Genomic DNA, 9,935 nt, shown 5'->3' on the forward strand with positions numbered 1-9,935 from the left:
AAATGGGCTCTGTTCGAAAAGTCTAAAATTCATCCCTAATTTGTTTTTTAAATATGATTTAAGCTGATAGTTTTATTTGATATATTGTATTTCTCTTTCATTTGTTCAAAAGTCAAGAAAAAATAGCGTAAGAAACAATCTTTTATCCTCTTCATCCCGTTATTGTGCCAGATATAAAAAAAAAGATAATTTAAAGTAAAAGGAATGTGGATTCTGCTTTAACATTATCTTAGCTATTTGGTAGTTCTTAATTCCTCTTTCGCCTCTTTCTCCAAAAATGTTCTCCCAGAATCACAGTGTGGCTTTCGTGCAAACAGAGGAACTACTGACATGATCTTTGCCCTCAGACAGCTCCAAGAAAAGTGCAGTGAACAAAACAAAGGACTCTATATCACCTTTGTTGACCTCACCAAAGCCTTCAACACCGTGAGTAGGAAAGGGCTTTGGCAAATACTAGAGCGCCTCGGATGCCCCCCCAAGATCCTCAACATGGTTATCCAACTGCACGAAAACCAACAAGGTCGGGTCAGATACAGCAATGAGCTCTCTGAACCCTTCTCCATTAACAATGGCGTGAAGCAAGGCTGCGTTCTCACACCAACGCTCTTTACTATCTTCTTCAGCATGATGCTGAAACAAGCCATGAAAGACCTCAACAATGAAGACGCTGTTTACATCCGGTACCGCAGAGATAGCAGTCTCTTCAATCTGAGGCGACTGAAAGCTCACACCAAGATACAAGAGCATCTTGTCCGTGAACTACTCTTTGCAGACGATGCCGTTTTAGTTGCTCATTCAGAGCCAGCTCTCCAGCGCATGATGTCCTGTTTTGCGGAAACTGCCAAAATGTTTGGCCTGGAAGTCAGCGTGAAGAAAACTGACATCACCAACATCAAAGTACTCGACCTGGCAGAGTCCACAAGCATCGAATCCACGCTGCTGAAGACCCAACTGCGCTGGGTGGGTCAGATCTCCAGAATGGAGGACCATCGCCTTCCCAAGATCGTGTTCTATGGCGAGCTCTCCACTGGCCACCAAGACAGAGGTGCACCAAAGAAGAGGTACAAGGACTGCTTAAAGAAATCTCTTGGTGCCTGCCACATTGACCACCGCCAGTGGGCTGATCTCGCCTCCAACCGTGCATTTTGGCGCCTCACAGTTCGGCGGGCAGCAACCTCCTTTGAAGAAGACCGCAGAGCCCACCTCACTGACAAAAGACAAAGGAGGAAAAACCCAACACCCAACCCCAACCAACCAATTTTCCCTTGCAACTGCTGCAACCGTACCTGCCTGTCTCGCATCGAACTTGTCAGTCACCAAAGAGCCTGCAGCAGACGTGGACATACCGCTCCATAAATCTTTGTCCGCGAAGCCAAGCCAAAGAAGAGAAAATTCCTCTTTCTATATGAATTCCATTCCAAATCTTGAAAAAATCTTTTAAAATTGGTACTCCTTTCAAAGGTTCCTCATTCCATTTATACAAAAAATGTTCTGGATTAGTTTCTCCTATGTAATTAATTTCCATATGTACCCAAGCTGTCTTCTCCCCAATTTGATAACGGGAGGATAGAAATGTTAATTCAGCTGCTTTTTAATAATTTTTTAAAGTAGCAAATGTAATCCTCCCTGATCAAATTTCCAAGTTAGTTTTTCCAAAATTATCTTTGGCATTATATCACGTCAAATAAATTTTCTTACACTTTTATTTAATTTTTGAAAAACTTTGTTGGTATAGGAATAAAAATTGCAACCTTGGAAAAATATTCATCTTTATACAATTTACCCTTCCTATTAAAGTTATTGGTAAATCTTTCCATCTCTTTAAATCTCCATTAATTTTTTTTGTAATGGCAGATAATTTAATTTAAATAAATTATTTACTTTTCTATCAATATTAATTCCTAAATATTTAATTGCTTCCTTTTGCCACTTAAACTTCATCACCTGCTTACTTAATGTATAGCTCCTATCATTCGTAGGCATCATTTCACTCTTTCCAAATTGACTTTATAACCTGATATCAAACCATATTCTGCCAATTGTACATTTATTTTCTTCAGTGATATTTCTGGTTCTGTAAGATATAATATCATCTGCAAACAAGCTAATTTTATGTTCTCTATCCTATCGTAAAACTTTTAATATCATTATCTCTTCTTATCACCTGCCAATGGTTCTATAGCCAAGGCAAATAAAAATGATGATATTGGGCATCCTTGTCTAGATGACCTTTCTAATGGAAAAGGATTAGATATTTACCTATTCGTAACCACCTTGGCTTTTGGATGATTATACAAAGCTCTTATCCAAATTATAAAACATTCAATACTTTAAATAAAACATTCCATTCTAGTCTATCAAACACTTTTACCATGACTAAAGCCATCACTACTGCTGGTATCTTTTTTTTCTGGGCTACATTTAATAAACATAAATTTAACTATATTGTCCATGGATCTTCTATGTTTAATAAAACCAATCTGAACCAAATTTATTAATTTAGGTAAATATTGGGTTAACCTGTTAGCTAATAATTTGGATACAATTTTATAATCTGTATTTAATAATGATATCAGTAACATATGGTAAGAAAGTATCCTTCCTTTTTTGGAATAACTGTTATTAATTCTGTTTTAAAAGATTCTGGTAAGTCATTAGAGTCTCTCATTTGATCCAAATTTCCCATTAAAAACAGGAATTAACAACTCCTTAAATTCTTTATAAAACCCCAGAGAGAAACCATCCTCTCCCAGAGCCTCATTATTTGGCAAAGACATCAAAATATCACATAATTCAACATCCATAAATGAATTGGCTAATTCCATTTTTTCATCGACATTTAATTCATGCAATATAACTTGTGATAGATATTCATCTTTTTTTCCTCATCCTTTAAAGATTCGGACTGATATAATGGTTTATAAAAATTCCTAAAATCATTAATTTCTTGTGTTTTATATGTAATTTGACCAGTTTCTCTTTTTGTGGCTATTATTGTTCATGATAATTGGTCCGCTTTGAGTTGCCATGATAAAACTTTATGGGCTCTATCACCTTATTCATGATATTTCTGCCATGTGCGCAATACATCTCTTTCCACTTTATAATATTTTATTGTATTAAGTTTCAATTTTTTTGATTCAATAATCTTCATTTCTCTTCATTTTTATGAACATGCAATTCCTTTTCTAAATAATATATATCTTTGTCTAATTGATCTACTTCTTTCATATATTCTTTCTTTATTTTACATGTGTAACATTATTTGTCCTCTTAAATAGCCTCTCAGAGTCCCATATAATAAATTTATTTGCTACTGAGTGTTCATTAATTTCTGGAAAAAATTTTATCTGTTTTCTCATAAATTCACAAAAGTCCTTCCTCTTTAAAAGTACAGTATTAAATCTCCATCTATAACCTACATTTTGTTCTTCGAACGCAGTTGACATCACTAAAGGTGAATGATCCAATAATATTCTTGCTCAATCTTCTGAACTCTAGCTTCTAATTGTGTGGAGACTAAAAACATATCAATACGTGAATACGTCTTATGTCTAAAAGAATAAAAATAGTCCCTATCATTAAGATGAATTTTCCTCCAACTATCAACAAGTCTCATTTTGTTCATTAAATCTGTCACAATTTTAAATACTTTATTTTTAACAATATTTCCATCTGATCTATCTAGTTTTGAATCAAAAGTAAAATTAAAATCTCCACCCATTATTATTTTCCCCTATGCACTTGATAATTGCATAAAAATATCTTGTATAAATATCCCATCATTTGTTGGATATATATTCATTAATGTCCAATATTCTGAATTAATCTGACAATTAATCAATACATATCTCCCTGCTTTATCTATAGTTGTATCCAACATTTTAATTTGTAATTTTTTTAAATATAGCTACTCCTCTGGCCTTAGAATTAAATGAAGAGGCCAGTACTGATCCAACCCAATCTCTTTTTAACTTCCCATGTTCTATTTCAGTCAAATAAGTTTCCTGCAAATCTTAGAAACCAGAGAAGATTATGTTAATTCCATCCAGTTGGAGAGAGCCCAGATTAAAGATGAGATGTTGTTCCTTCATTTTGCTAGTAGCCTCATTCTTGCAGTGAATGAGACCATGGTCAGGCATGTCAGCAAGGGAATGGGACAGGGAATTGAAATGAGAGACCCATGTTACTGCAGTGGACTGAGCCGAGGTGCTCAACAAAGCGATCTCCCTTTCTATGCCCAGTCCCTCAGTGTAGCTGGATCATACAACTCTGTTGATTTTGTTTGTAAATGATCAAAGGCATTGCTTTGAGATTCAACAACTTGTTGGATAACAAGTGTTGGTCGAACTGAATAAATTGCTCCGATCTGAAAATTCTTATATTATGAGAAATGAGAAATCTCTTCAAATTTCTTTAAACGTTGAACTTGAGAAGTAGTAAACAACTGGAATAACTGGACGGTGACGTCAAAATGTTCGCAGTCTTAGGAACTGCTTGAGATTAAAACAGCAAGTGCAGCAATGTTGGTGGGTAAGAAACAAATATTTTGCCCTCATTTCAGATTTCACCTGCTTCACCTTCCAGGTGATGCAACAGGCAGAGAACGGGATGACAGCTGCTGGTAAAATAAACTTGAGTGCAATAAAAACAAAGTTAGTCCAAAATGCTGAGAAACTAAGGCCGGGTTATCTTGAATGGCTTAAAAACACACCAAAATGCTGGAGGACTCAACTGGTCTTTCAGCGTCCATAGGAGACAAAGATTTATTGCTGACATTTCGGCTCTGATACCTTCTTCAAAAATAAACAGAAGCAGAAAATCTCAGAATGCAGGCAATACTGGCTGGGGGAGGAGTCCAGACCAACAATAGGTGTTCATTGGATATGATAAGGTTTTCAAAGATCGCCGCACAGTCGGAGCTACTATAGCGGCAGCGGTGCTGCTGGGTAGACCCACAAGTAGTGAAGGAGCAGAGATGCAGTGTTCCTGCAGGGTCCAGCAGCCCAGTTGACTGCCATTGGCTTCTCACGAGCTTTTAACAACCCATTGAGGGAGCAAACGGTGGTTTTATTTGAGATCCCATGACCACAGGGTCTGCATCCAAGATGGTGGCACCTATTAATCGGCAGCAGCTACGAGGGGGCTGCAGACTCCAGGGAAGCGGGGCACCAGAAAATGGGAAGACCAACCCCTGTCGAGAAGGAGAAGTGGAAGAGATAACCCTCGGAACTGTGACCACAGAGGTAGACCAGTGAGGGGGCTCTGCAGCGGGCTGCTAGCAACTCGAGGTGAGGAACCTACAGAAGCTGGGGCCTGCTGGAGACTGCTGTCAGGAGACTCACACCGGCCTGTGGACTGCTGGAGACTGGCTCGAACTGGCCAGAAGGTTACTAGGTATCAGAACTGTGATGCGAGGAGGTGCCTGACCATGTCGGAGGTTCGGATCTGGAGCTCGATTTGCCAATGGTTTGGACTGGACTCTGGGTGGATGTGGAGGCTGCAGAAATGCTGGAGGCAAATCTACGGACACTCTGTGACTCTGGGGGGGCCTCTCTTTTGCTTCTCTTTCATTAACTGTAAGAAATGTAAGAGGAGCCTTGACAACTGCTGGTGGCGAATCTGTCTGACTTGCAGCAGGCAAAAAGGGAATTTTGTGGTGGTGTGAGCAGTGGAAGAAACACAGCCACCATGTTGAGGGTCATTAATGACTGCTTTTATTCAAATTCAGCGCGCCCCTTTAAGGGCAGCATGAGCTCAGTCACCTGGTACATTATGACATCATAATCTCTGCCCAGGGTGCGCGCTGGAAGGGATGCTGGAGTCAGAGAGAAACCTCCAACTATGGCATTTCCCCATGGCTGCCCCGCCATGTGGCGATACAAGCAGGGCCAGTTCGCCATGAGGATGTGCGCCACCACACAACCCCCTCCCCAGAACCGGCTACGCATCCTGTCGCTTTGTCGGCTGGCCCCGGCGCTTGGGCACGACCGTCTGCACTGGCTGTGATAAGTCCAGATGGGCCGCCTTCAGGCGGTCCACTGTAAAAAGTTCCTCTCTCTCCACAACGCCCAGGGTGAAGGTTCCACTGAACCAGTGCAAAACTTTGTATGGCCCCTCGTACGGTCGCTGTAGCATTGCACTTTGTGGACCCCTCTGCACGAAAACAAACTGGGCCGAGTCAAGCTCTTTGGGGAGATGAAACAGCCGGGTGCCATGGCGTGCTGGGGGTGGGGGAGCTAGGGAGGTCAGTCGCCTGCATAGGTTCACCAGCAGGTTTTTGTCAGTGGCCATGGTGTCAGGGTCTGGGCCGAAAAACTCACCCGGCAGGGAAAGCAGTGCGCCATAGACCATCTCCATTGCTGAAGCCTGCAGGTCCTCCTTGGGTGCCATCCTAATCTCGAGGAGGAGGACCCAAGGTAGTTCATCTGCCCAGTCTTGTCCAGAGAGCCTGGCCATAAGCAATGTCTTCAGGTGCCTGTGGAACCTCTCCACCAACCCTTTGGACTGCGGGTGGTATGCTGTAGTGTGGTGGAGCTTGACCCTGCCCCCCCCCCCCCAAGAGCTTCGCCATCTGAATCCACAGGGCAGATCTGAACTGTGCCCCTCAATTGCTAGTGATGTACCCGGAATCCAAAACGGGTGATCCATTGGTTGACCAGAGTCCTGGCGCATGTTTCCATGGAGGCCTCCTTAATTGGGATGGCCTCCAGCCACCTTGTGGCCCAATCCACCACCGTGAGGAAGTAACGAGCCTCCTTGGAGAGGGATGCATTGGGCTCTAGCGACCCAGCACTGAGCCGATGTGGCCAGGGGTGAGCAAAAGCATTACCACCTCTCCACCCCCCCCACCTCGGGGGGCTGCTATACCATTGCCCTACCTGAGCCCCTCACTCACCAGACAGCACCTTCCCCAAAACATTATTGTTTCATCTTGTATTCATATGTATGAGTTCTTAGACAACACATGGATGAAGGAAAAGGTTCTTTACTTTAAAGTTGATGTAAACAGCCCATGAGGCATTCCATGAGGCTGCAAGCCTCCATTACAGATCTTACATGCTGCAGTCTCTGCCTCCATGTCAGCTCCCTACTGGCAGCCAAGTCTAATCAAACAGGAACTATAATCAAGACCTTGCAAGCATGATCTCTATCATTACATTTAAAGCCTTACCTGATTGCCACATGTTGTTCGGGGCACTTGAGCTAAACTTGTCCGACCCTGACTGTGCCCCTCTGTGGTCTGTGCTTTAGGCAGCTGCCTAGTTTGCCTAGCCCTGGTAGAGTTGGCCCTGAAAGCCCCCAAATGGTGGTGAGAGAGGAGGTGTGGGCACAGGTGGAGCATCTCCTGTGGTCACAGGGGTAGGCACCAAGGGGATGAATGGTGGGGAGGGAGGGATGGACAAGGAAGTCACAGAGGTAGCAGTCCCTGTGGAGAGGGGAGGAGAGGCCAATATGTGTCTAGTGGTGGAATCACATAGTAGGTGGTGGAAATGATGGAGGAGGATGTGTTGGATGCGGAGGCTGGTGGGGTGGTAGGTAAGGACAAGAGGAATCCTGTCTTTGTAAGAGGGAAAGCCATGTTGTTTGAAGAAGGATGGCGTCTCTGAGGATCTGGTCTGAAAGTCTTCATCCTGGGAGCAGATGTGACAGAGAAATAGGGATTGAGAGAAGTGAACGGATCCTTATAGGGGGCAGGGTGGGAAGAGGTGGAGTCGAGGTGGCTGTGGGAGTTAGTGGGTTTACAGAAGATGTCTGTTGAGAGTTTGTCTTCTGAGATGGAGACAGAGAGATGGAGGAAAGGGAGAAGTGTTGCTGGAGATGGACCAAGTGAATATGAGGTCGGGGTGGAAGTTGACAGCAAAGTGGATGAAGTCATCGAAATCATCATGGGTACATGAGATAGCACCAAAGTAGTCATTGAGTTAGCGGAAGAAGAGTTGAGGGGTCTTGCCTGTGTAGGCTTGTAGCATAGATTGCTTCACGTAGCCAACAAAAAAGCAGGCATAGCTGGGCCCCATGCAAGTACCCATGGCTATCCCTTTAACCTGGAGAGAGTGGGATGAGTCAAAGGAGAAATTATCAAGGGTGAGGACAAGTTCTGCCAGCCAGATTATGGTGGTGGAGGGGGACTGGTTGGGTCTATTGTCCAGAAACAATGGGGTTTGAATCCTTCAGTATGGGGGAGGGAGGTGTATAGGGATTGGATATCCATGGTAAATATGAGGTGATTGAGTTCAGGGAACTGGAAGCTGCTGCAGTGATGGAGGGCATGTGAATTGTCCCAGATGAAGGAGGGGAGGGATTGGAGCAGAGGGGACAAAATAGAGTTGAGGTAAGTGGAGACCAGTACGGAGGGACAGGAGCACGTGGATATGATAGGTCTGCCAGGACAATTGGGTTTGTGATCTTGGGTAGGAGGTAGAAATAGGTGGAGCAGGGTTGGGAAACAGTAAGGTTGGAGGCTGTGCCTGAATGGCTCACAGTTAATTACATTGTTGTGTATGAAGGTGCGCAGTTCAATCAAAAAGTGCAAATAGCCAGAGCTGCAAACAAAAGAACGCACATTACCTTCACCGCACACTTTGTAGTCATCTTGCTCACTTTATGGAGCAGATGGATCACCTTCAAATAGCAATTAAGTGCCATAACAGTAAGGAAATCAACACTTACTGCCTGGTTCAGAAATATCAGGAATATCTTCAGAAAACACATAGCATCACCAAATATCCAGTCCTTTCCCACGTTTGTAGTAATTGGCTCGAAATAGTAAACAGCAGATTAAAAGAGGATCCACAATTGCCAAGCTTAGTGAATACACCGTGTTGGGTCTCCAGGATTTTACATGAAAACAGAGGATCCACAAAGCAGTCACGTTCCCAATGATGCCAAATATAAATGTTCAAATCAGTATTGTCCTCAAACAAAGGACATTCCCCTTTCAGTAAGGAATTTTAAAGATTAATAAAATGATTTTTTTGTGGAATGCATCATAGATTATGGGTGGGCTTATAACAAAGCTACAACAATCGAAGAGTAATTTCTCTGTGTTTGCAATGCACAACAATGCTGGAGAAACTTGACGTGATGAGGAATGAGTAGCAGGATGTCGATCCCTAGAGTCCCAGATCAGGAGATTCAAAAATAGTTTAAAAAGAAAGAATAAACATCAAAAATAATTTTAAAAAACAGGCAAATGAAGATCCCTGCCTAGAAATAATGGGAAAGAAAAGCACCAGCCAGGCAAAGACTGCCAGCGTGGTAGGAGGACCTGATCCAGCCCATCTCATGGAGCCCAAGATAGCCAACCATGTCCCAGGAGGTACCGATGATGGAGGCACGACTCGCCGAGCATGGATAAAGCTCGCCCGGGAGAAGAAGCGATGCAGTCCCCGATCGATCATCAGAAGGCGAGGGATCTGCGGGGAGGTCCGAGCCTCAGGGAGGGGAGTGCATTGTGCCCCTCCCCAGAAGACAGCAAGAAAAGAGCGCCTGGGAGCAGAACACGACGGGCAATAGGAACGGCTTACAGGAGGACACGGGAGTTCTCAGCCCTGCATCAGTAGATGTCTCCAATGGAGATTCCAGCGAGGTGGGAGGCCACGAGAAAGCTGGAGGCAGCGTCATGAGAAAACATGCAGAGAAGACACAGGATCCAGGAGGGAAGCAAGATGGCATCGGCAAGAGGAGGAGGGGGCATAGAGCTCTCACTACAAGATAATTTAAAGGCCATGGGATGAACTGGCCAAAGATTTAAGGGACAAAATGGGCAGATGGGAAAATGCCCTAATTGGACTGACAGGAAGGGTGTCTGAAATGGAAGAAAGAAGAGATAATGGGGACAGAATAAGTAAATTGGAGAAGGAAGTCACCATGTGGGAGGCAGAAAGGGGGTGTCTCTGGCAGAGAATTGACACTGGAGAACCATGGCCGGA

The 9,935-nt window shown here is 43.5% G+C and overlaps 1 pseudogene; it reads right to left on the minus strand.

Moving 5' to 3' along the window:
* Window positions 1-4,234: 4,234 nt before the first annotated feature.
* Window positions 4,235-9,678, minus strand: LOC138762403 (hydroxycarboxylic acid receptor 1-like; annotated as a pseudogene).
* Between the last annotated feature and the right edge of the window lie 257 nt (window positions 9,679-9,935).

The sequence above is a fragment of the Narcine bancroftii genome, chromosome 4, assembly GCF_036971445.1.
Source record: "Narcine bancroftii isolate sNarBan1 chromosome 4, sNarBan1.hap1, whole genome shotgun sequence".
NCBI classification, from domain to species: domain Eukaryota; kingdom Metazoa; phylum Chordata; class Chondrichthyes; order Torpediniformes; family Narcinidae; genus Narcine; species Narcine bancroftii.